The sequence below is a fragment of the Callithrix jacchus genome, chromosome 22 (assembly GCF_049354715.1).
Source record: "Callithrix jacchus isolate 240 chromosome 22, calJac240_pri, whole genome shotgun sequence".
In the NCBI taxonomy this organism is placed as follows: Eukaryota; Metazoa; Chordata; class Mammalia; order Primates; family Cebidae; genus Callithrix; species Callithrix jacchus.
The window spans coordinates 2,442,271-2,469,251 of NC_133523.1; the positions used below are offsets into that span (position 1 = coordinate 2,442,271).

At 53.6% G+C, this 26,981-nt stretch overlaps 1 protein-coding gene and 1 pseudogene across 11 annotated transcripts in view; one reads left to right on the forward strand and one right to left on the reverse strand.

Moving 5' to 3' along the window:
* The window catches only part of GNG7 (G protein subunit gamma 7), a 179,771-nt gene that overhangs the window by 72,145 nt on the left and 80,645 nt on the right, over positions 1-26,981 (reverse strand). The gene's annotated exons all lie outside the window — the stretch shown is intronic.
* LOC128930519 (protein max pseudogene) lies at positions 24,571-24,989 on the forward strand (annotated as a pseudogene).

Sequence of the window (26,981 nt, forward strand, 5' to 3'; positions counted from 1 at the left end):
TTTGGGAGGCCAAGGTGGGCGGATCACAAGGTCAAGAGATTGAGACCATCCTGGCCAACATGGTGAAAGCCTATCTCTACAATAACACAAAAATTAGCTGGGCATAGTGGTGCACACCTGTGGTCCCAGCTACTCGGGAGGCTGAGGCAGGAGAATCACTTGAACCCGGAAGGCAGGGTTGCAGTGAGCCAAGATTGTACCACTGTACTCCAACCTGGGAGATAGAACAAGGCTTTGTCTTAAAAAAAAAAAAAAAAAAAGGCTGGGCGCGGTGGCTCAAGCCTGTAATCCCAGCACTTTGGGAGGCCGAGGCGGGTGGATCACGAGGTCAAGAGATCGAGACCATCCTGGTCAACATGGTGAAACCCCGTCTCTACTAAAAATACAAAAATTAGCCGGGCATGGTGGCGCGTGCCTGTAATCCCAGCTACTCGGGAGGCTGAGGCAGAAGAATTGCCTGAACCCAGGAGGCGGAGGTTGCGGTGAGCCGAGATCGCGCCATTGCACTCCAGCCTGGGTAACGAGAGCGAAACTCCATCTCAAAAAAAAAAGACACCAGAAGGTTCCGGAGGATGTGACCTGCACAGACACACCAGATCCTCCCTGAACATTCGGCTTTAGACTCTCTGCCTGGACAGACCATTCCCGGACGCAGGCCCAGGGGCCTCTCCCGCCTCTCCGGCCTCACCTGCGTGCCCCACGTGGCTTCCTCTGCTGGGGAAGCTCACCCAGGCTCTCAGGCCCTGGACCGAAGGACGGAGAGCTTCCCCTGGGCACAAGGTCTTCTGATGAGAATCGCAGCTGCTGAGATGCAGCTGCAGGGGGCTGGGAAAGTTCCTGGGACCCACCGGAGCTGTGAGATCTAGCGCCTGGGATGGCAGAGGCTCTGGCCAGTTAGAACAACAGCCGGCACCCCGCGCGGGGGTCGTGACGCAGGCGGCCACCCGTAACGGCCACAGACGGGGGGAGCCGATGGGAGACGGGGCTGGGCTGCTGAGTTACCGGGACCTCATGCAGTTTGCAAAACGCTGTAACTCGAGGCAGCATGACACCCACCATGGAAGCAGGGTAGGGAGGGGGACGCGGTCTCAGCTCCAGGAGCTCTGCGGCAGCCCCTGGTTAACGCTTATGAGCCCGAGATCCTAAAGACACGGAGTGGCCTCTGTGACCGGCCACACAACCCATGCACGCCTTTGCAATAGAGGTTCCACTTTAGCCGGGGCTTCTCCCCAGGCCCTGTGGACGTCGGGGCCAATGGTTCCCCGGGGTGGGGCCGTCCTGGACACTGCGGGGTGCTGGGCACCGTCCCTGGCCTCCACTCACTCCATGCCAGGGGCACCCCTGTTCATGACAAGCACAGATGTCCCCAGACATCACCCAATGTCCCCCTGAGGACAGAATCATCCCTGGGTGAGACCCCTCTGGGTTAGGCGACTCCACAGCTCCCCAAGAGACTGTGTCCTGTGATCCTCTGCCCTGCTGAGGCCCCAGGAGGCTGCACACACTGAAATCCACGCCCTGAGTGGGGAGGGAGAGAAGAGGTGAGTCCCAGAAGCTGGGGGTCCCCCTGCTTTAAACAGTCTGCCCCGTCACAGATGTCGAGCGTGAGCAGGGAGCAGATTCAACATTTTTCCAATAATGAACGCAGGTCTCTCCCGCTCTGCACTCTGGACATTGAGGCTGCCTCATTCTCTGGGGACGGGGTCGTCCTGGGCTCTGCGGGGTGCTGGGCAGCGTCTCTGGCCTCTGCCCACCCCATGCCAGGGGCACCCCCCCAGTCGTGACAACCACAAATGTCCCCAGACATCGCCCAGGATCACCTGGTAGAGAACCATGCTAGGTGACTGCTGTCCTCACCGCGGCCCTGGGAATAGGGGTGCTGTTGGGGTTAGACACAGCAGGAGCGGAGACTGGGGAGGTGGTGACCGCTGGGCGGAGGGAGGGAGGGAGGGAGGGAGGGAGGGCTGACGCCTCGCTCTGGGCTCAGGGAGCAGGGGTGGTCTGACTAGGCTGTGGCTGACTCATCTCTGGGGTGAACGCTCTTCTTCCCAGAGAACTCTGAGGTGCTTAGGTACTGATGGAGGTTTATATTTTTGGAGATGGGGTCTCACTCTGTCATCCAGGCTGGAGTGGAGGGGTGCGATCCCGGCTCACTGCAGCCTTGACCCCCCAGATTCAAGCCTCCTCCCACCTCAGCCTCCCGAGTAGCTGGGACCGCTACAGGCACGCATCGCCACGTCCGGCTAATTTTTGTATGTTTAGTAGAGATGGGGTCTCTCCACGTTGCCCAGGCTGCTCTTGAACTCCTGGGTTCAAGCAATTCTTCCGCCTCAGCCTCCCAAAGTGCTAGGGTTACAGGCGCGATCCGCCCCGCCCGGCCCTTGCAGGGGGATCTGAACTCCTCAATGTGGAGGAATTAGAAACCATTTAAAGGGAAAATACAGAGAGTCTTGATTCAGCCTGGAGAGGACCCGAAGTGGCTTCAGGATGGAGAAACGCGTTAGGCGGTAACAGAGGCTGAGGAAGTGAGCTGGGACAGAGTTAGTCCACAAACTTATTTTTACATTGTTTGTTTGAGATGGAGTTGTGCTCTTGTTTCCCAGGCTGGAGTGCAATGGCGCGATCTCAGCTCGTCGCAACCTCCGCCTCCTGGTTCAAGCGATTCTCTTGCCTCAGCCTCCCGTGGACCGCTACAGGCAGGCGCCACCACTAATCCGGCGAATTTTGTATTTTTAGTAGAGACGGGGCTTCTCCGTGTTGGTCAGGCTGGTCTCGAACTCCTGACCTCAGTTGATTTGCTGCCTCGGCCTCCCGGAGTGCTGGGGTTACAGGTGTGAGCCACCATGCCCAGCGTTTTTTTTTTTTTTTTTTTAAGACAGGGTCTCGCTGTGCTGCCCAGGCTGGAGCGTGGTGGTGTGATCACAGCTCAACGCAGCCTTCACCTCGTGGGCTCAACCCATCCTCCTGCCTCAGCCTCCTGAGTAGCTGTGACTACGGGCACGTGCCACCACATCCGGCTAATTTTTCTATTTTGCATTTTTCTTGTAGAGACAGGGAGATGGGATTCCAGGCGGAATCACCACGCTCAGACTATGTGATCATTTTCATAGCTGTAGACCGAAATTCAACACCCTTCATGACAAAAACAGTCAACAAATTAGGGACAGAGGAGAATTTCCGGCTGTTGCTGCCACGTGACTTAAAGAATGCCTGGGCTGGGCCGGGCGCCGTGGCTCACGCCTATAATCCTAGCACTTTGGGAGGCTGAGGTGGGTGGATCACCTGAGGTCAGGAGTTCGAGACCAGCCTGGCCATCATGGTGAAACCCCATCTTTAAAAAAAAAAAAAAAAAAGAATGCGGGGCCGAGGGGCCAGCGCTGGTCGCGTCCTTCATCATCTGTAGCTTCGCCATAATGGAGCCCCCATTCAGCCCTGACTTCGAGTACTCTGTCACAATCAACAAGGCCGCACCCTGCAACTACCCAGTGCCCGTTCGCGATGATGGGAACATGCCCAATGTGGACACCCAGGACCCCCCGAGCCCCCAGGGCCCCAGCCTGGAGTGGCTGAAGAACCTGTGAGCGCCTCTACTGAGGAGGTCCCTCCCCTGGCTCCCAATAAAAATGTGAAAACCAAAAAAAACAAAAAAAAAAAGAAAGAAAATTTCCTCCACGTGATTAAGAGAATGAAGGACGAACGCACAGCTGCCACCACACTCAACGGTGAGAGACCGGGTGCTTTTCCCCCAAGCCGAGAACAAGGCAGGGAGCCGCCGCTCACGCCTGTAATCCCAGCACTTTGGGAAACCAAGGAGGGCGGACGGCTTGAGCCCAGAAGTTCAAGATCAGCCTGGGAAAGATGGTGAGCCTCCAACTGTACAAAAAAAAAAAGAAAAAAAAAGTGAGCGAACCGTGGTGGTGCTCACCTGTCGTCCCAGCTCCCCGGGAGGCTGAGGCAGGAGGATGGCTGCAGCCTGGGAGTTGGAGGTTGCAGTGAACCACAATTGCACCACTGCACTCCAGCCTGGGGCAAGGGAGCAAGACCCTGCCTCAAAAAATCAAAACTAAGTCAGGGCCAGGCTCAGTGGCTCATGCCTGTAATCCCAGCACTTTGGAAGCCCAAGGCAGGAGACAACCAGGCTTGAGTCCAGGAGTTCCAAATCCTATTTCTGCAAAACATTAAAAAATCAGCCAGGCACAGTGGTGCACGGCTGTAGTCCCAGCTACCTGGGAGGCTGAGGTGGGAGGATCACTTGAGTCCAGGAGTTCGAGGCTGCAGTGAGCTGTGATTGCGCCACAGGACTCCAGCCTGGGTGACGGAGTGAGACCCTGTCTGTTAAAAAAAAAAAAAAATTAAGGCTGGGCATAGTGGCTCAAGCCTGTAATCCCAGCACTTTGGGAAGCTGAGGCGGGCGAATCATTTGAGAGGTCAGGAGTTCAAGACCAGCCTGGGCAACATGGTGAAACCCCGTCTCTACCAAATATACAAAAAATCAGCCAGGCCTGGTGGCGGACACCTGTAATCCCAGCTACTCGGGAGGCTGAGGCAGGAGAATCGCTTGAACCTGGGAGGCGGAGGCTGCAGTGAGCTGAGATCGCGCCACTGCACTCCAGCCTGGGTGACAGAGCCAGACCCTCGTCTCAAGAAAATAAATAAAGGACAGGGACAAGATAAGGGTGGCTGCTCTCGCTGCGTCTAATCATTACCGTAAGTTCAAGCCGGGGAGACTGGACGTGAAAAGGACATAAAAACATCCAGACTGGAGCAAGAGAAGAAACCCCGTCTCTATTTACGAACGGCCTGATGTGACCTGAACGGTTCTCGGGCACAGTCCCTACAGCAGAGACACGGCGCTTCGCGGGCTGCCTAGCGGGCCTCTCCGGCACGAACTGTTTCCCTGAGCTTGGCGAGGGCGTGAGAGGCTGGCCGGGGACTGGCGACACTTGTTTGTCCACTGGGAGGGTCTGGCTGAATGACAACTGGCCTTTACATCGTCGTCGGCTCCCAGGGGACAGCCCGAAAGACATCAGATTAAAAAGTCACCCTGAGATAAACCATCCTGACGCGGCTCCCTGCAAAGCGACAGGTAGTGAACAGACCTAAACGCACGTCACGAGGTTTGTTTTTCTTTGAAAAGTCAACAGCTGGTGACTTGCACGGGGCCGGGCAGGGCGGTCAGAGGGCCGGTTCCCCCGGCTGGGAAAAGGGCAGGAGCCGCGGACGCCGGCCCCGCGGAACTCTCTCCTGTCAGTCAGGGGCCGTATTTCTTCTCCATCCTCCTCTGACCTTCGTTTCAAACCGCCTGCTGACGCAGAGAACCTTGGCCCGCTCCGTGGGAACTCCGTACTCGGGGTGACCAGCCCGACCTGGGCTGCCCGGGTGGGGGTTGTCCTGGTTTGAGCAGGCCAAGTCCTCAGACCCAGCACTCCCGGGCTTGCTGATTGCACCGTAGACCCCACCAGGGGGTCATCTTTCTGGGGAAACCGGCTTCTTTTCCTCCCTGACCTCCTCACTTTGACTCGGGGGTGGCTTCTCTCTTCCCAGGTACTCAGGTGTGACATCCGCCATCCCTTGTCGGTCCTGGTGCTAACTGGGAGTCTCCCTCTCTGCCCCAGGCTGGAGTGCAATGGCGCGATCTCGGCTCACTGCAACCTCAGCCTCCTGGGTTCAAGCGATTCTCCTGCCTCAGCTTCCTGAGTAGCTGGGACAACAGGCACCCGCCACCACGCCTGGCTAATTTTTGTTTTGTTTGTTTGAGATGGAGTCTTGCTCTGTCACCCAGGCGGGAGGGCAATGGCACAATCTCGGTTCACTGCAACCTCTGCCTCTAAGTTCAAGAGACTCTCCTGCCTCAGCCTCCTGAGTAGCTGGGATTAAAGGCATACGCCCACGCCAGGCTAACTTTTGTATTTTTAGTAAAGATGGGGTTTCACTATGTTGGCCAGGCTGGTCTCGAACTCCTGACCTCAAGTGATCCGCCTGTTTCGGCCTCCCACAGCGCTGGGATTAGACCCACCGCTCCCGGCCTTTGTAGCATATAATTTTATCTCAGTAAAGCCATTAGGAAATAAACTACAGGTGACAATATTATCAAGAGCTTGCGCCTTTTATCCGGGTGGAGTTTTCAAATGAATCGGTTTTTAAAAGCACCATTAAAAACAAGATTATAAGTGGTATGGAAAAAAAATAGAACCGGTAAGAGAATGGGTCAGTCTTCATTTTTTTCTCTATCAGGCACGTAATGATTTTCCATATTTTATAGATAAAACTGAGGCTTAAGGATGGTAGAACTGTGTGCATTATATCTTGATAAAGCTGTTGTCTACATCTACGTCTCTATCTGTTCATTTATCCACCCATCTATTCACTCATCTGTCCATCCATCCACCCTTCTATCTATCCACATATCCATCCATCCAACCACCCACCCAACCATCCACCCATCCATTCACTCATCTATCCATTCATCCACCCTTCTATTCATCCATATATCCATCCATTCATCTATCCATTCAACCAACCACCCACCCATCCATCCATCCAACAATCCACCCATCCATTTATCCTCCCATCCATCTGTCCATCTATCCATCCACCCATCCATCTATCCATTCATCCATCCATCCATCCACTCAACCATCCATCCATCCATCTGTCCATCCATCTATCCATCCATCCGTTCATCCATCCAACCATCCATCCATCCACTCCTCCATCCATCCATTTATGCAACCATCCATCCACCCATTCATCCATCCACCCATACATCCATCCATCCAACCATCCATCCACCCACACCTCCATCCATCCATTTATGCAACCATGCATCCATGCACCCATCCATCCATCCACCCATCCATCCATTCATCCATCCGTTCACCCAACCATCCATCCATCCACTCCTTCATCCATCCATCTACCCATCCATGCATCCATCCACCCATCCATCCATCCACCCATCCATCCATCCATCCACCCACCCATCCATCCATTCATCCATCCGTTCACCCAACCATCCATCCATCCACTCCTCCATCCATCCATTTATGCAACCATCCATCCATCCACCCATTCATCCATCCACTCATCCATCTACCCAACCATCCATCCATCCATCCATCCATCTGCTCATTCATCCATCCACCCACCCATCCATTCACCCATTCGTCTATCCATCAATCCACCCATCCACCCATCCATCTGTTCATCCATCCATTCATCCATCCACCCATCTATCCACATACATACATACTAGAAATGGTAGAATTGCAACTAGAATTCAAGACTAGTACATCCTGGTGCAATAAATATTATTCTTACTCATTTTTAAATGTCAATGTCTAATACTTCTTCGAAGTTGAGCACAATACAAGCACGTTGTTCCCTGGATTCCTGATGTGCTCAGTAACCGAGCAACTCAGCATCTCACCGAGAACACAGAAGAATCTCTCGTGCATTAGGTTTGACTTGGGGACAAGCCGTTCGACGCCGGAAGGCTGTGTGAACCGATGATGTGGAAGTGAAGAATAACATCCCTCCTTGCTGTTACTCCTACCTGCCGATACTATTTGCCAACAAACTCCTCCTCCTCCTGTTTCCTCTCTTGTAAGATGCCAACAACATATGCAGGGGGTATCTGTCTCTTTCTTTAAACCTTTTCATATTTTAAAGATTTTCTTATATGTCATTGTTTTCGTCATTTGAAAATGAAAGGTTATTTTTTTTTTAAGGGAGAGATTATGGGGTACTGAGTACGTGGCCTTGAGTTTGCCTGTTTCCAAAATCCCTGTTGAGACTGTTCAACCAAAGAACCAATGTTGGGGGAAAGTCAATCCCAAGGCTGCAGCCTCAAGGAAGCTCTTTTCTACACTGGGTGTGTTAGGATGGGCGAGAGCAACAAAGTCAATAAAAAGGCACTACCTGGAAGAAAATAGTAATAGGTAACATAGGTAGCATATGTAACAAAGTGTTAGTGCCTGTCATATGTAAAGAGCACTTACAAATCAATAAGAAGAGAACTCAATAGCAAAATAGAGGATATAAAGAGGTACAACAATCAGAAAAGAAAGGAATAGGAGACTGATTTCACTGATGGCCAAATAAATTATTATTACAGTATCAAAGAGGCACTATTCTCACATAACCAGCCGGCAGTTGATAACCATTAGGGCAAGGCTGTGGGGGAAGCGCCATTTTCACTCACTGTCGACAGGAGCTCAGGTTGCTATAAACTTTTAATGATGAACAGAATTGGAAATGCCAGTATCTTCTAAAGCTGCATTTCTGCTTTTAGGAATCTCCCTCTGAGACATTCACACAAGGTCACAAAGTTACGTACACAGCGATGCTTCTGCCGCAACGCTGTCTGGCCGTGAGGAAAGCCGGACAGGTCGGTGCTGGACAGCTCGGTAACGTGTTCGTCCAGTCACTCTGGTATATCCATACGCAAGACTGACTATTCACACGCTAACTAAAATGACAAAAAAACTCTCAACATTTTTTACAGGGCTGAAAAGTAGAGGGGCCACATTAAAAGCAATCATCCTTCAATCACAGCATTTTTATTTCTAGCAAAATGACAGACGACATCACTTTAGATCGCTCCTCCTGTAAAACCCAGCAAGACTGGATGGAAGAAACGAACGGAGCCCGGGAGCGGCGGCTCACGCCTGTCATCCCAGCACTTCGGGAGGCCGAGGCAGGAAGACGGCTGGAGCCCAGGAGTTCACGGCCAGCCTGGGCAACAAAGCAAGATCTCATCGCTACAAAAAAGTTTTTTAAAGTACCCAGGTGTGCTGGCATGTGCCCACAGTCCCAGCTACTCAGGACATTGAGGCAGAAGGATTGCTTGAGCCCAGGAGGTCGAGGCTGCAGTGAGCTGTGATCGCATCACTGTGCTCCATCCTGGGTGACAGAGCAACAAGGGGAAGGGAGGAGAGGGCTGGGGAGGGGAGGGGAGAGAAAGGAAGGAAGGAAGGAAGGAACGGAGGAAGGGAGGGAGGGAAAGAAAGAAAGAAAGAAAGAAAGAAAAGGAAGGAAGAGAGAAAGGAAGAAAAAAGAAAGGGAGGAGGGAAGGAGCGGGAGGGAAGGAGGGAGAAAAGGAGGGAAGGAGGGAGAGGGAAGGAAGGGAGGGAGGGAAACAAAGAAAGAAAGAAGAAAAGAAAGGAAGAGAAAGAAAAAGGAAGGAGGGAAGGAGGGAGGAAAAGAGGGAGGGAGGGAAGGAAGGAGGGATGAAGGAAGGGAGGGAGGGAAAGAAAAAAATAGAAGGAAAAAAGAAAAGAAAGGAAGAGAGAAAGAGAAAAAAGGAAGGGAGGGAGGAAGGGAAGGAGGGAGAAAAGGAGGGAAGGAGGGAGAGGGAAGGAGGGAGGGAGGGAGGAAGGGAAGGAGGGAGAGAGGAAGGGAGGGAGGGAGGGAGGAAGGGAGGGAGGGAGGGAGGAAGGGAGGGAGCGAGAAAGGAGGGAAAATGAAAATGAATACTTTTTCTAACTCACAGCTAAGGTCGCAAAAACACTAAGAAAATCCAGCGCAGACTAGAACCTTCAGAGGACAGAGCCCAGCATGGTGGAAAGTGCCCCTGTGGCCGCCCAGGCTGAGGGACAGAGGCCTCCGGTCTTGGTCACCAAAGGCCTGCTGTCGTGCCTCATCTCTGCCTCTCTTAAAAACTTACAGTGGCAAATGTCCTTTTTTTTATTTCCACCTTGCAATGTTTGTGTTACTTTATATTTTCAAAGTGAAAAGAAATAACACTGAGTCCGTTTCTTTTTGTAAAACATTCGTTCTATGTATTTAGAAGCTTACAAGTTGCTCTAAAGATTTCAAAAGCATTGAGTAGGCCCGGGCGGCGGCTCACGCCTGTAGTCCCAGCACTGCGGGAGGCCAAGGCGGGCGGATCACGTGAGGTCAGGAGTTCGAGACCAGCCTGACCAATACGAAACCCCGTCTCTACTAAAAATACACAAAATGAGCTGGGCATGGTGGCGCGTGCCTGTAATCCCAGCTACTCGGGAGACTGAGGCAGGAGAATTGCCTGAACCCAGGAGGCGGAGATTGTGGTGAGCTGAGATGGCACCATTGCACTCCAGCCTGGGCAACAAGAGCGAAACTCCGTCTCAAAAAAAAAAAAAAAAACAACCAACATGAGGTACATGTAAGCGGGAGGGAAATTCATTTCTCTGCTCTTCTATTATACAAGTTGTTTACAGAAACTGCAAATTAAGGCCGGGCGCGGTGGCTCACGCCTGTCGTCCCAGCACTTTGGAAGGCCGAGGCGGGAAGATCACAAGGTCAGGAGTTTGAGACCAGCCTGGTGAATGTGCTGAAACCCCGTCTCTACTAAAACTACAAAAATTAGCTGGGCGTGGTGGCGGGCACCTGTAATCCCAGCTACTGGGGAGACTGAGGCAGGAGAATTGCCTGAACCCAGGAGGCGGAGGTTGCGGTGAGCCCAGACGGCGCCATTGCACTCCAGCCTGGGCAACAGAGTGAGACTCCCTCTCAAAAAAAAAGAAAAGAAAAGAAACTGCAAATGTAAAAATTACATATAGTGGAAAATTTCAAACACAGCCTGCAGTACAGAGGCCAGGCGGAGTCTCTCAGTGCCACCATCTCCCGCAATGGCAACTGACACTCTGCCCTTCCTCTGCGCCGACTGCCTCTCTGCAGCTGTGCACGGGGGTTTCACACAAATCCAACACATCATATGACTTTGCCTGTAGATGCTGGGAATGTTCTCTAATCACTGAAGCGTTCTGATTTCCCAACACAGAACCTCCCAAACCAACGGGCAGTCACGTCTTGTCATCATCTTGCTGTGCACCATTATCACCAACAGTTCCCTCAACAGTTCCCAACAATAACCAGTCTGTGACCCACGGTCCTCGATGATCTAAAATGTCCTTTTACGGCCCGGCCTGGTGGCTCACGTCTGTAATCCCAGCTCTCTGGGAGGCTGAGGCGGGCCGACTGTTTCGGGACAGGAGTTGGAGACCAGCCTGGCCAACATGGTGAAACCCTGTCTCTACTAAAATTACAAAAACTAGCCAGGCGTGGTGGTGGATGCCCGTACATTTCAGCTACTTGGGGGGCTGAGGCAGGAGAATCACTTGAATCCAGGAGGCAGAGGTTGCAGTGAACTGAGATTGTGCCACTGCACCCCAGCCTGGGTGACAGAGCGAGACTCAAACAAACAAAAAAATTAAAAATTAAAAACAAAATTAAATTTCAAAAAGGCCAGGCATGGTGGCTGGCTCAAGCCTATAATCCCATCACCTTGGGAGGCCAAGGCGGGAGGATCGCTTGAGCTGAGGAACTGGAGGCCACTCTGGGCAACGTAGTGAGACCCCAATATTTACAAAAAAAGAAAATTAAAAATTAGCTGGGTGTACTGGCTCACACCTATGGTCCCAGCTACCTGGGAGGCCGAGGTGGGAGGATCGCTTGAGCCCAGGTGGCCTCGTAAAGAAATAATTTAAGAGCCGGGTGCGGTGGCTCATGCCTGTAATCCTAGCACTTTGGGAGGCCGAGGAGGGTGGATTGCCTGAGCTCAGGGGTTCCAGACCAGCCTGGGCAACATAGCAAAATCCCCTCTCTACTGAAAATACAAAAAATTAGCTGGGCATCATGGTGGGCCCAAGACCAGCCTGGCCAACACGGTGAAACCCTGTCTCTACTAAAAATCCAAAAACTAGCCAGGTGTGGTGGTGCCTGCCTGTAATCCCAGCTACTTGGGAGCCTGAGGCAGGAGAATCATTTGAACCCGGAAGGCAGAGGTTGCAGTGAGTTGAGATCGCGCCACTGCACTCCAGCCTGGGCGACAGACTGAGGCTCTGTCTCAAAAATCCCAGCTACTTGGGAGGCTGAGGCAGGAGAATCATTTGAACCCAGGAGGTGGAGGTTGCAGTGAGCTGAGATCGTGCCATTGCACTCCAGCCTGGGTGACAGAGCGAGACTCTGTCTCCAAAAAAAAAAAAAAGGAATTAAATTTAAAAAGGTAAAAATTAGCTCAGGACCTCCAATTTACAATGCACTCCATATTGATGTACATGTCTTTTTTTTTTTTTTAAGATGGGGTTTGACCCTATTGGTCAGGCTGGTCTCGAACTCCTGACCTCAGGTGATCCACCTGCCTCAGCCTCCCAAAGTGCTGGGATTACAGGCGTGAACCACCGTGCCCGGCTATTGAGGTACGTTTCTATGTGAGTATGCACACACAGGAAAATTCCAGAAAGAGAGTTTCAGAGGTCTCAGTGGTTAGACACCTAGGGTGACTGACAGCTGTCTACGCAGCCCCTGTGTGACGCTTAGTCACCCCACGCCCCCCACTCAGCGCTGTCCATCAGCGATCACGGAAACTCCGCAATACGTGCTTGTCCCTCCACTTACAAAAGGGAAACTTACGAAAACCAAGGAACCTGCCCAGAAACTCACAATCAAAACTACCGGGCGGCCGCGGGCGGGGGCTCACGACTGTCATCCCAGCACTTTGGGAGGCTGAGGTGGGAAGATCACTTGAGGCCAGGAGTTCGAGACCAGCCTGGAAAACACAGCAAGACCCAATCTCTAGAAAGAATAACAATTTAAAAATTATCCAGGCACGGCGCTGTGCACCTGTAATCCCAGCTTTGGTGGCTGAGCCCGGGAGTTGGAAGCTGGAGTGAGCTGAGACGGCCCTACTGCACTCCAGCTTGAATGAGCAAGAAGATCCCCTCTCTAAGATAAAAACAAACAAAAACTCCATTATATAATAATGCTACTTGAGGCCGGGTGCACTGGCTCACACCTATAATCCCAGCACTTTGGGAGGCTGAGGCAGACAGTCTCCTAAGGTCAGAAGTTCGAGACCAGCCTGGCCAACATGGTGAAATCCCGTCTCTACTGAAAATACAAAAATAGCCAGGCATGGGGGTGCACGCCTGTAGTCCCAGCTACTCGGGAGGCTGAGGCAGGAGAATCGCTTGAACCCGGGAGGCGGAGGTTGTGGTGAGCCGAGATGGTGCCATTGCACTCCAGCCTGTGTGACAGTGAGACTCCATCTCAGAAAAAAAAATAATAGTAATAATAAAATGCTACTTGGGTATCTTTGGTCTAAAGACTCAGACACAAGGCCGGGCGCGGTGGCTCACACCTGTAATCCCAGCACTTTGGGAGGCCGAGGCAGGTGGATCACGAAGTCAAGAGATCGAGACCATCCCGGTCAATATGGTGAAACCCCGTCTCTACTAAAAATACAAAATTAGCTGGGCATGGTGGTGCGTGCCTGTAATCCCAGCTACTCGGGAGGCCGAGGCAGGAGAATTGCCTGAACCCAGGAGGCGGAGGTTGCGGTGAGCTGAGGTCGCGCCATTGCACTCCAGCCTGGGTGACAAGAGCGAAACTCCGTCTCAAAAAAAAAAAAAAAAAAAAAAGAATCAGACATCAGATGTATCTAAATCTACTGCCACCTTTGCTCTTTCTAAGGAGCAAGTCGGTAAGGAATGTCTAGAGCGAAGATGACCATGGAAAAAGAAACGTGATGAAATGCTGATTTCCGCCATCCCCCTTTCAGGTGCAAGACATGGGAACTGATCTAACTTCCAGCTGGAAAGAAGTCGCCTTTCCAGAAGCATCTCCGAAAATGGGAAGTGTGAGTTTCTAGCACACGGTGCCACCGAGGGCCGGCGATGAAGAGGGAGAGAGGCTGGCGGGAGGGGACGCGGGTGTCCCCTGCTCAGCTGGAAAAAGCCAGTGTCACCCGGCTCTGCTATTTGCTTGTGGGAGGGGGGCCCGGGGTGGGGGAAGAAGGGGGTGTGTGCGGCTGGTTGCTCAGCTGGCTGCAGACACCACGTGGTGTTCAGTGAGCGGATCAGAGCTCCCGCCTGCCTGCTCCGCCGTCCTGGGCTGACCTCCGAAAACACAGCACTCTCCCTCGCCCACTGGGTGAATTTCCGTCTGCTTGAACGACTCAAAGATCTGAGGTTTCCATTCCAGCAGAATAAATACTACCGGGGCTCATGCCTTCCCCCTCCCCGCTGAGGATGGAGTAATTCAAATAAAGCCGGCTGGTGGGGAAGAGCCTTTCCAGGACCCGGGAGGGAGGATGCGCCACCTGCCCAGGAGGGTTTCCAGGAGGTGGAGGTGTGAGCCGCCCGCAGCTCTGCCAGAGGGCCTGTCACTCCTCCCGCCTGATGTCACAGAAGTTGGGGAGTCTGGGCATTTCGTGACGCTGTCAGCTTATCGTGGCAGCCCGGCTTTGGTTTGTGAAGTTCAGACACAGCCTAAAGGCAGCATCAAAGCTGGTGCATGAACAGCAGGGTTTAGGTGGGGCACGGGGGCTCACACCTGTCATGCTGGCACCTTGGAAGGCCAAGGAGGGAGAAGCATTTGAGCTCAGGAGTTCAAGACCAGTATGCTCGATGTAGTGAGACCCCCGTCTACTAAAAGTGTTTTTTTTAAAAAAGGCCAGTGACTCATGCCTGTAATCCCAGCACTTTGGGAGGCCGAGGAGGGCGGATCACAAGGTCAAGAGATCGAGACCATCCCGGTCAACATGGTGAAACCCCGTCTCTACTAAAAATACAAAAACTTAGCTGGGCATGGTGGCGCATGCCTGTAATCCCAGCTACTCAGGAGGCTGAGGCAGGAGAATTGCCTGAACCCAGGAGGCGGAGGTTGCGGTGAGCCGAGATCGCGCCACTGCACTCCAGCCTGGGTAACAAGTGAAACTCCGTCTCCAAAAAAAAAAATTAGATTGTGGTAATGTTATACAACTCTGTATATTCTAAAAACCACTGAATTGTACCCTTAAAAAAGTGAATTCTGTGGCATGTATAAGTTTCAATAAAGCTGTCATATAAAATACGTAAATATACATAAATATGATGCCAAAACATATCCATAAGTATGGGGATAAAAGGTGATGAAGGACCTCAAACAGCTTGTGCTGTGTAGATTTTAGCCACAATCCTGTTAAATGTTAACATGATGCCATTAAATGTATATATATATTTTTTAAGATGGGGTTTCTCCATGATGGCCAGGCTGGTCTTGAACTCCTGACCTCAGGTGATCCACCCGCCTCGGCCTCCCAGAGTGCTGGGATGACAGGCGTGAGCCACTGCGCCCGGCCCATGAAATATGTTTTAAACCATATATTTTAGGATAGGGCCATGATAGGTTTAAGTGAAAAGTATTTTTCAAAAAAAAAAAACCACTGAGGGAGAACAGTGGCCTTGGTTCACATTTTTGCAAATTTCTTTCATGTCTGGCTTAAGAGAAGACAGCTGGACTCTCACACATAAGCCTCTGCGTTCAGTCCGCGGTGCCACCAGACGTCATGGAACCTCCGAAAACTCCACCATCTGCGTGGGAGAGACTGAGAAGAAGGCCCAGAGAATCTCGGCTTTTTTTTTTTTTGAGATGGAGTCCCGCTCTGTCACCCAGGCTGGAGTGCAGTGGCTCGGTCTCAGCTCACTGCAGCCTCCACCTCCCGGGTTCAAGTGATGCTCCCGCCTCAGCCTCCTGAGTAGCTGGGATTACAGGCCCCGCCACTACCACGCCCGGCTAATTTTTCGTATTTTTAGTAGAGATGGGGGTTTCACTATGTTGGCCAGGCTGGTCTTGAACTCCTGAGCTCAGGTGATCCGCCCGCCTCCGCCTCCCAAAGTGCTGGGATTGCAGGCGTGAGCCACCGCGCCTGGCCGCTGTCTTAGCATTCTTAGGGTAGCAGTTTTGAGGCAGTGGTCTCCCCAGACAGGGCCTCAGGGACCAACCCCGCAGTGTCCCTGGACCACACTTTGGGAACTCCGCTACACAGACGCTCTCTCCACTTAACAGAAGAGGAAATGAGATCCCGGGCGGTAATAAACGTGGCGGGGTCCGCAAAGGTGAAAGCACAGCTGACGTATAACAGGAGAGACCGAAACCAGGCGACGTGGTGGGTGCCGGGGGTCCCGGCTACCTGGGAGGCGGGGGCGTGAGGACCGCTTGCGTCCAGGAGTTTCATGCCGCAGTGAGCTCCGTTCACGCCACTGCACTCCAGCCTGGGTGACAAGGGGAGACCCCTGCCATCTCCAAGAACAAATAACTCCTTAATTAAAGCGTGGAACCAGGGAAGGTCTGCTTGGCTCCGAAGCTGTGTTCTTTTCATCCGTTCTACTTCCATCCAGGGGGCCCGGGGTACATCTGACTTCTGTCATCATTTTTCTAGGTGCAAGAAATGGAAACTGATCTAACTTCCAGCTTCTTCAAGCTGGAAAGAGGTCGAGTTTCTAGAAGCATCTCCGAAAAAGGAAAGTGTGAGCTTCCAGCACACGGGGCCACCGAGGGCCGGCGATGAAGAGGGAGAGGCCGGCAGGAGGGGACGCGGGTGTCCCCTGCTCAGCTGGAAAAAGCCAGTGTCGCCGGGCTCTGCCATTTGAATGTGGGAGGGGAGCCTGGGATGGGGGCGGAAGCGGGGTGTGCTCCTCGTGTTGCCCCTAAAATCCATGGGGCACAAGTAGGTAAACCCCGGAATAGGTGCCTTCTCAATTCAGCTCAACTGCCATCTGACGGCCCTCGAGCTACCAGGGAGTGTGTTTCCCTCACCGTGTGGACTCCGTCCTGCCCTGGCAGCGCTCTGGCTGACCGCAGATACACACACATGCCTGCAATATACCTGTCTGTCGGGAGCTTTTTATTGAGGAAAAGAAAGGCAGTGAAGGCCGGGCACGGTGGCTCACGCCTGTAATCCCAAGCATGCTGCGAGGCCGGGGCAGGAGGATCTCTCGAGCCCAGGAGTTCGAGACCAGCCGGAGCAACATAGTGAGATCCTGTCTCTACAAAAAATAAATAAATAAAAAGTTAGGCAAGCATGGTGGTGTGAGCCTGTAGTCCCAGCTACTCGGGAGGCTGAGGTGGGAGGCTCGAGGAGGCTGAGGTTGCAGTGAGTTATGATTGCACCGCTGCATTCCAGCCTGGGCCACAGAGCAAGCTCCTGTCTCAGAAAGAAGAAAAGAAAAGGAGGGAGGGCAGAGCGGAGGGGAGGGGAGGGGAGAGGAGGGGAGGGAAATCCCAGATGATCCTTATTGCTCCTTTCAGACCCTGCAGGCAGCACTTTGGAGGCACCCTAGGGAAGAGAAGCACGAGCCGGGTGCGGTGGCTCACGCCTGTGATCCCAGCACTTTGGGAGGCCGAGGTGGGCAGATCACCTGAGGTCAGGAGTTCGAGACCAGCCTGGCCGTCATGGCGAAACCCCATCTCTACTAAAAGTACAAAAATTGGCTGGGCCTGATGGTGGGGCCTGTGATCCCAGCTACTCGGGTGGCTGAGGAGGGACAATCGCTTGAATTCAAGAGGCGGAGGTTGCAGTGAGCTTGCACCACTGCCCTCCAGCCCGGGCGAAGGAGCAAGAGTCCGCCTCAAAACAACAGCAGCAGAGAAAGAAGCCGTCGGCCCTGGGCTGTGTCCTCTGCAGGCCCCGGCTGCCCTCCGCCCACCCCTCCACGCTTTCGGACAGATACAGCACGTCCTTCAGGGCGGCGGGGAGAAGCTCCCGTGGGGGTGCAGGAGAGCAGGGTCTGTGGCCGCTCCTGAGCCTGCGGGGAAAGGCTCGCAGATCTGCGGCCTCGCAAGGACAAACGGACGGACGGATGGACGGACGGACAGATGGGCAGCAGGGATCGCAGGCCGGGCCCCGGAGCACCAGCCCCTACGCAATCGTCACAGCCTGTGCCACCTTCCCTGGCATTCTGGGAATCTAAATCAATCCCATACGCCGGACGGCAAGCCAGAAGCACGTGCCGGTCCCGGGCTGGGCAGAGGGCCACGCGGTCCCCCTCACCACCACCCCTCCCTTTGCCTTCAGTCAGAATCACCTTTTATAGACACGTTGATGGTTGGCAGCTGGAGGGGGTCGAAGGACTAGGGGACGAGGCAGAAGCGCTGGGTGCTGGGGGGAGACGACGCGGGCTGGGGTCAAAACCCCGGGCTCTGGGGCAGGGGCTCAGTTCAGGGAAGTCGAGAGATGGGGCTGGGCCAGGGCTCTGCAAGGGGAGAAGGGGGCCGGGTCGGGCACCCTGGAAAGCACTTCCTTACGTAGGAGCCTGTGAGGCTCACGGTGCTCTACAGGGGAGGAGGCACTGCCCAGCCTGCTCTCTCTCCCTCTCTCTCTCTCTTTCTTGCACTGCCCACCTCTCTTTCCTTTCCATCCTTTCTTCTTTCTCTGCTCACTCTTTTCTCTTTCTCTTCCTTTCTTCCTTCTATCTTTTCTTTCTCTCTCTCTCTCTTTCTTTCTCTTTCTTTTTTAATAGAGACAGGGTTTCACCACATTCGCCAGGCTGGTCTCGAACTCCTGACCTCAGGTGATCCACCTGCCTCAGCTTCCCAAAGTGTTGGGATTGCAGGTGTGAGCCACAGCGCCCGGCCCTTTTTTTTCTTTCTTTCTTCTGTTCTCTCTCCCTTTCTTTCTTTCTCTCTCATCACCGGGAATGGGAACCTTCCCAGGTCAGTTTTGAAACGTCTTCCAAACAGACTGCACCGCCGGAGCGCGTGGCTGGTCTTCCTTGCCTTGGCTGCCTTCCCACGCCCTGACTTTTTATTTCTGAGACAGGGTCGAACTCTGTCGCGCTGGCGGGAGTGCAGTGCTGCCGTCTCAGTCCACTGCAGCCTCCGGCCCCTGCGCTCAAGCAATCCTCCCACCTCGGCCCCGAAAGGAGCTGGGGCTGCAGGTATCCACCACACCCAGCTAATTTATATATATATATATATATTTTTTTTTTTTTTTTTTTTTGTAGAGAAAGGGTCTCCCTACATCGCCCAGGCTGGTCTCGAACTCCTGGGCTCGAGCTATAGAGTTGCCGACTTTTGAATATACTTGGAGCCTGATGACAGGATCTGTTCATCCCAGGATTTCAGTTGCTTTCTTGGGCCTGATGCGTCTAAGGGAGGGGAAACCACACCTGGATTTGGTCCTTCCCGCCGCCGCCCTGCATCTCTGTCTGGGACAAGCATTCACACAAACCACACTTTGCTCTTGAACGTGGGGTGGTGAGAAAATCACTCAAGCGCAGAAAGCTTTCTCTTTTCCATCCCTCCCTCCCTCTGCCCCTCTTTCCCTCCCTCCTCTCTTCCTCCCTCCCCTCCCCTTCCTGTCCCCCCCTCCCTCCCTCCCTTCCCCCTTCCTTCCCTCCTTCCTTTCCTTCCTCCCTTCCTTCCCCTCTTCCCTCCTCCCTCCCTTCCCCCCTTCCTTCCTTCCCTCCTCCCTTCCCCCTTCCTTCCTTCCCTCCTCCCTTCCCCCTTCCTTCCTTCCCTCCTTCCTTCCTTCCCTCCTTCCTTCCCCCTTCCTTCCCCCTTCCTTCCTTCCCTCCTCCCTCCCTTCCCCCTTCTTTCCTTCCTTCCTTCCCCCTTCCTTCCTTCCCTCCTCCCTCCCTTCCCCCTTCTTTCCTTCCTTCCTTCCCTCCTCCCTCCCTTTCCCCCTTCCTTCCCTCCTTCCTCCCTTCCCCCCTTCCTTCCTTCCCCCCTTTATTCCTTCCTTCCCTCCCCCCTTCCCTCCTTCCTTTCATTCATTCTCTTCTTTTTTGAGACAGAGTTTGGCTGTCGCCCATGCTGGAGCACAGCGGTGTGATCTTGGCTCACTGCAACCTCAAGCAATTCTCCCACCTTCGACTCCCAAGCAGCTGAGACTGTAGGCACGAGCCACCATGCTGTGCTAATTTTTGTATTTTTAGTAGAGACAGGGTTTTACCATGTTGGCCAGGCTGGTCTCGAACTCCTGACCTTGTGATCCACCCTCCTCAGCCTCCCAAAGTGCTGGGATTATAAGCATGAGCCACTGCACCCAGCCCCTTTTTTTTTGAAGCAGGGTCTTGCTCTGTTGCCCAGGCTGGAGTGCAGTGGTGCAACTGTAGCCCGCTGCAGCCTCCATCCCCTGGCTCAAGCAATCCTCCTGCTTCAGCCTCCAGAGTAGCTGGGATGACCCCACCACATCCGGCTCATTTCTTTTTATTTTTTGTAGTGATGGGGTCTTGCTATGTTGCCCAGGCTGATCTCAAACTCCTGTCGTCAAGCGAGCCTCCTGCCTCGGCCTCGGAAAGTGCTGGAATACAGGTGTATTACGCTGCACGTGGCTAAGAAAACCTTTCAGTGTGTCAAAAACAGGCGCTCCTCCCTTAAAGGCTCACTCAGTTCCTGCGTCTGTCAAATAAATCTAGGTGAGTTCACAAACTCTGAAGTCCTTTCCAGCTTGAACACGCAACAAAAAACTGGGGACTCTGTGACCGGTGAATGAAATGAGCCGAGATGGTCCTCGCAGCTGCAGGGCTGCCCCAATGCCCACATTCTCCAGACGGTCTGTCGCCTACATTTAGGGAGCCCACGGAATTTTGGTAGGCCTCCAGCCCAGGCGGTGAACACACAGCCCTGCTTTGCATTTCTGAACCCTCAGGGGTGGCTGGATTCCTCGGGCTGCTCTGCTTGGAACGTTCACGGCAGCTCCACCGGATGGCGGTCCCACCGACGCCAGAAGCTCCGGGGTTTCCCCTTCGTTCTGGGTCACCTCCCTCTCTGCCGCCGATGGAACAGAAGAAACACAGCTTTAGAGCCGGGAGACGCGCTGCTGGACCCCGGCTCTGCCGTGCGCCACCAGGCTGCAGTGCGGTGGCACGATCTCGGCTCACTGCAGTCTCTGTCTCCCGGATTCAAGCTATTCCCTGCCTCAGCCTCCTGACTGCTGGGACTACAGGGGCCTGTCACCACGCCCAGCTAATTTTTTTTCTTTTGTATTTTAGGAGAGACAGGGTTTCACCATGGCCAGGATGGTCTCGATCTCCTGACCTCATGATCCGCCCTCCTCAGCCTCCCAAAGTGCTGGGATTACAGGCAGGAGCCACTGCACCCAGCCTACCCCGCGTCTTTAAAAATAAGAAAAGGGCCGGGCGTGGTGGCTTATGCCTGTAATCCCAGCACTTTGGGAGGCTGAGGCGGGGAGATCACCTGAGGTTGGGAGTTCGAGACCAGCCTGACTAATGTGGAGAAACCCCGTCTCTACTAAAAATACAAAATCAGCCGAATAAAATAAAATAAGAAGAGAGCAGGCAGTCGGATGTGGTGGCTCAGGCCTGTGATTCCAGCACTTTGGGAGGCTGAGGAGGGCGGATCCCTTGCGCCCAGGAGTTTAAGACCAGCTCGGGTAACATGGCAAAACTTTGTCTCTACAGATTAAAAAAAAAAAAAATTGGCCAGACGTGGTGGCTCGTGTCTGCAATCCCAGCACTTTGGGAGGCCAAGGCAGATGGATCAAGAGGTCAGGAGTTCGAGACCATCCTGGCCAACATGGTGAAACCCCGTCTCTACTAAAGATACGAAAGATTAGCCGGGCATGGTGGCGGGCATCTGTGATCCCAGCTATTTGGGAGGCTGAGGCAAGAGAATCGATTGAACCCGGGAGGCGGAGGTTGCCATGAGCCGAGATTGTGCCATTGCACTCCAGCCTGGGGGACAGGCTCAAAAAAAAAAAAAAAAAAAAAATAGCCAGGCATGGTGGCACATGCCTATGTTCCCAGATACTCGGGAGGCTGAGGCAGGAGGATCGCTTGAGCCCAGGAACTGGAGGCTGCAGTGATCTGTGATTATGCCACTGCACTCCAGCCTGGGTGGCAGAGCCACATCCTATCCCAAAATAATAATAATAATAAATTACGAAGAAGAAAAAGGTGGGCGGCCTGGCACAGTGGCTCACGCCCGTAATCCCACCAGTTTGGGAGGCCGAGGTGGGAGGATTGCTTGAGCCCAAGAGTTTGAGACCAACGTGGACAACACAGTGAGCTCCCCCTCTGCCAGCACACCCCTGTCTTCTCTGCAGAAATAAAAAATACGGCCGGGCTTAGTGGTGGGTATCTGTCGTCCCAGCTACTTGGGAAGCTGAGGTGGGAGGATTGCATGAACCCAGGAGATCAAGACTGCAGTGAGCTATGATGGCTCCGCTTCACTCCAGCCTGGGCGACACAGCAAGACCTTGTCTCTTAAAAGAAAGGAAGAGGCCACGCGTGGTGGCTCACACCTATAATCCCAGCACTTTGGGAGGCTGAGGCGGCAGATCACCCGAGGTCGGGAGTTCAAGACCAGCCTGGCCAATATGGTAAAACCCCGTTTCTACTAAAAATACAAAAATTAGCCAGGCGTGGTGGCCTATGCCTGTAATCCGAACTACTCGGGAGGCTGAGGCAGGAGAACTGCTTGAACCCAGGAGGTGGAGGTTGCAGTGAGCCGAGATTGCATCATTGCACTCCAGCCTGGGCGACAGAGTGAGACTTCATCTCCAAAAAAATAAAGAAAAAAAGAAATAAAGGAATACATAGTAGGACGGAGCAAGCTAAACTACATTGTTACGTATTTAACAACATATAAAACCCACTTGGGGCCAGTCTGCGAGTTCCTCCCACGCAAGGCTCAGCCTGGCACTGGGACCCGCCCCCCCGCAGCCTCCGCCAAAGTGGTCTGTGGCGTCAGCTTGGACCAGCGGCACTCACCCCCCTCATGGCACACACAGGTTTTCTTGGGAGCAGTTCCCCCCACGACAGCAATACTTTCAGGTGACAGTGACACAGGGGCGGCAAAACCGGTTCCCTCCCGGCAGGCAGCCAGACGCAGGCACACAAGCAAACCACGACATTCAGAAAGTTCACCTGCGACCTGAGACGCGGCTCTTAGAGGGAGATCAGATCAGATGGTATTTTGAGAGGAAAAAAAAAACAGGTTAAGCAAAGTGAGAGGGAAGGTGGAGGGGCAGAAAAAACAACCGTAAAGGTTAGGTGAGCGCTGCCACGCATGACAGAAATGTGCCACGTCAGCTTCAACACCTAAAAGTCAGAGCCACTGGCAGTGGTGAAGAGTGGGCGGAGGAGAGGAGCGGGGCGTGGGGGGTGTCTCAGGAGCAGAAATGCAAGAGTCAGATCTGATGCTGCAGAGGTTCCGCCCACGTGGGCTCTGCCCCTGGGAAAAATGAAACCCCCAGAGCCCCGGCACGGCCGGGCCTGCGGGCTGGAGGGACGCACTTTTCACACCCTCGGGATGACAGAGGTCGTCTGTACAGGTGGGCGACCCCACAGGCACGCAGATGGCCTCGGTGCAGCTCCCCAGCACCCCCAAATGACGCAGATCAGTCATCCAGAGACGGGGCAGGTTCACGTGTCTGTCCCCAGATGCAGGGACACCTGTGCCGCTTGAGTCACCTGCAGAGACCAGGAACCTGGAGGAGCTCCCCGGGTGGCCACCGGACACCCCAGGGCAAGGTGCCAGGTGCCTCCCAGGCAGCCTCCCCTCTGCAGCAGAAGATGCGGATGGGAAAGCCTCCAAGGCCTTCCTTCCTTCCCTGCTGGGGCCGACACGGAGGACACACTCCCCCGGCGGCCTGCACTGAGGCTGCCAGGGCGCCTTCCAGGTTCCCCGCTCTGGTTTTCGGGGAACCTTGTCTGCTGGCAATGAGGCCCCCATCGCACCCCTGCATGCCTGAGACCACAGCCAGAATCGCCGCCTTCTCCAGAGCCACCTTCTCACCTGCTTTTCTTTTCTTTTCTTTTCTTTTTTTTTTTTTTTTGAGACAGAGTTTCGCTCTTGTCACCCAGGCTGCAGTGCAATGGCGCGATCTCGGCTCACCGCAACCTCCGCCTCCTGGGTTCAAGCCATTCTCCTGTCTCAGCCTCCCGAGTAGCTGGGACTACAGGCGCGCAACACCTCGACTGGCTAATTTTGTATTTTTTTTTTTAGTAGAGACGTGTTTTCACCCTGTTGGTCAGGCTGGTCTTGAACTGCTGACCTCAGGCGATCCTCCCACCTCCACCTCCCAAAGAGCTGGGATTACAGGTGTGAGCCACCGCGCCTGGCCGTGACCCGCTTTTTAAAGAAATTGAGGTAAGGTTTGCGTAATGTAAAGAGAAGCATTTTGGAGTGAACACTTCAGTGGCATTCAAAACATTCATGACACTGTGCGACCGGCACTCCTACCTCGTTTCTGTGCTTTCTCTCTCTTTTTTTTTAAGACGGAGTTTCGCTCTTGTTACCCAGGCTGGAGTGCAATGGCGCGATCTCGGCTCACCGCAACCTCCGCCTCCTGGGTTCAGGCAATTCTCCTGCCTCAGCCTCCTGAGTAGCTGGGATTACAGGCACGCGCCACCGTGCCCAGCTAATTTTTTGTATTTTTAGTAGAGACGGGGTTTCACCATGTTGGCCAGGCTGGTCTCGATCTCTTGACCTCGTGATCCACCCGCCTCGGCCTCCCAAAGTGCTGGGATTATAGGCGTGAGCCACCATGCCCGGCTTTTTTTTTTTTTTTTTTTTGAGACGGGCCTTTTTACTTCCCAAAGGCCCCTTGCCACCCAGTTTGGTTATTTCTAGTTTTCATACATAGGAAGTTACATTGTCAGCCTTCCTGTGACAAACATATTAAATGTAACTTGAGTACAAAAGGATAAATAAGTATGTATCTACATATGTGAACTATAAAAAAAAGAGAGCAAGTAAGTATGTGTGTGTGTCTGGGGGGGGACTCGGCTTGTTGCCATCGGTGACGCCCCCCTCCCCTCCACCCCTTCCCTGCCAGGGCAGCTCCCTGGGCCATAGGAAATGAGGTGGGGAGCCAGGAAGAGTTCTCAGTCTGCAGCTGACAAACGGGCTCATCATAAGGCATTGAAAAACCAGGGGACCACATCAAAGACGCTTTCACAGTTCGTGGGACTCAGTCCCATCACTCCAAGGAGAGAAGGCGTCCCGTGCCCAGACCGTAGACGAGGCCACAGAGGAGATCCAGCACGTGCCAAGGGAAAACCACACACGCCAGCAAGATGTCGACGACCTCGAGCGGTGGGAGGCTCTCCTGGAGCAGCAGGTCCGAGCACTGGAGAGGGCGAGGCCCAGAGCCCAGCTGCAGACCAACCGCCCTCCCCAGACGACAGCCTCTGCCTTCGATGGGGGCTCAGAGCCAGCTCAGAGTCTGGGCCTGAAGAGCCCCAAAGCGGAAGCAGCTCTGGATGGAGGCCAGCTAAGCCACTCGGGGCAGGCCAGCCATGAGGACTGTCTCCAGCGTCCCAACCTCCCTTCAGTTCCTCGGTAGCGCCCTCAGAATCATTTAAGAAACTATTTCTCTCTTTCTTTTTCTTTTTTTAATTTTTTTTTTTTTTTTTAAAGATGGGGTTTCACCATGACGGCCAGGCTGGTCTTGAACTCCTGACCTCAGGTGATCCACCCACCTCGGCCTCCCAAAGTGCTGGGATTACAGGCGTGAGCCACCGCGCCCGGCTCTCTTTCTCCTTTTTTTAAAACAAATTTTTATTTTTACGTAGAAGCTCTTGAACGGCAGCGCTCGTTCTCCTTCCCCATTTCCACTGGGTATTTTTTCAACATATTCCCTTCAGGGATTCCCTGTCCCCGCCAGGAATTTTTAAACCAAAACACCCCAACTTGGCAGCTTTTTCTGTGGAGGACAGACGGCCGGCCGCACCTCTGAGCACACAGCATCCTGCCCGCCCTACCAGCTCCTCCGGCCCTGCCGGGCACATGCCCGGAGGACGCCTGCCCCGCCCAGGTGGCCTCCTGCCCCTCACCTCCGTTTGATAGATTTTGTGAATCTGTGAATTGGTCTACTCTGAGAAGGTGACCAGTTAGGAGTCATCAGAATTAACCCACCTTTTTAAGTTTTTTTCCCTTTTTCTGAAAAGCTACGTGCTGCTCTGGTTGAAACACCAGACCCTTTAAGTATGAAAAGAAGTGGGGACAGAACCCCAGCAAACCATCACGCTGGGTTAAGGGAGCGGGTCCCCAGAGTGCACAGCTGCAGACTGGGGGTGCCTCTGGACTACTGGGGGACCCTCGGTGAGCCAGTGAACTCGGAGCATTTCTGGAGCTCCTTGGCCACGAGTGAGGAAGCGGAACGGTACAGGGAAAGCAGGTGAGCAGGCACAGTACGCCGGCGCCACCGGGCACCTGCCTGGCTCCCCGCCCAGTGCTCCCCTCCCTTAGCCCCTAGGAAGTTAATCTCGCCGGGTCAAGATGATGACAGCATGGGGAAGTCTCTCACAAGGGTCTTGCCCCAGGGGACGGCCCAGGTGGCCTCAAATAACACGACAAATAACTTCCTTATTACTTATTATTATTTGAGAAAGGGTCTTGCGCGCTCTGTCGCCCAGGCTGGAGTGCATGGCGTGACTGTGGCTCACTGCAGCCTCAACCTCCCGGACTCAAGAGATCCTCCTGCCTCAGCCTCCCGAGCAGCTTGGACACCTGGCTGTGTGTTTATTTTCACTATTATTGTTACTATTATTATTGAGACAGAGGCAGTGGTGCAATCCTGGCTCACCGCAACCTCCAATTCCCAGGTTCAGGCGATTCTCCTGCCTCAGCCTCCTGAGTAGCTGGGATTACAGGCACGCACCACCATGCTCAGGTAATATTTGTATTTTTAGTAGAGACGGGGTTTCACCATGTTGGCCAGGCTGGTCTTGAACTCCTGACCTCAGGTGCTGCATCTGCCTCCCAAAGTGCTGGGATTATAGGCATGAGCCACCACACTTGGCTGCTAATTGTTTTATTTTTTAGTAGAGTTGGGGTCTTGCTATCTTGCTCAGGCTGGTCTCAAACGCCTGGGCTCAAGCAATCCTTCCACCTTAGTTTCCCAAATAGCTTGGACTTACAGGTGTGCACTACCATACCTGGCTAATATTTATTATTTGAGACAGAGTCTTGCTGTGTCGCCCAGGCTGGAGTGCAATGGTGTGATCCTGGCTCACTGCAACCTCTGCCTCCCAGGTTCAAGCGATTCTCCTGCTTCAACCTCCTGAGTAGCTGGGATTACAGGCACCTGCCACCACGCCCGGCTAATTTTTGTATTTTTAGTAGAGACGGGGTTTCACCATGTTGGCCAGGATGGTCTCGAACTCCTGACCTCAGGTGATCCGCCCGCCTCCGCCTCCCAAAGTGCTGGGATCACAGGCACAAAAGAACATCTGTCATTTTTGCAATATACTGACAGGTTTCAGAAG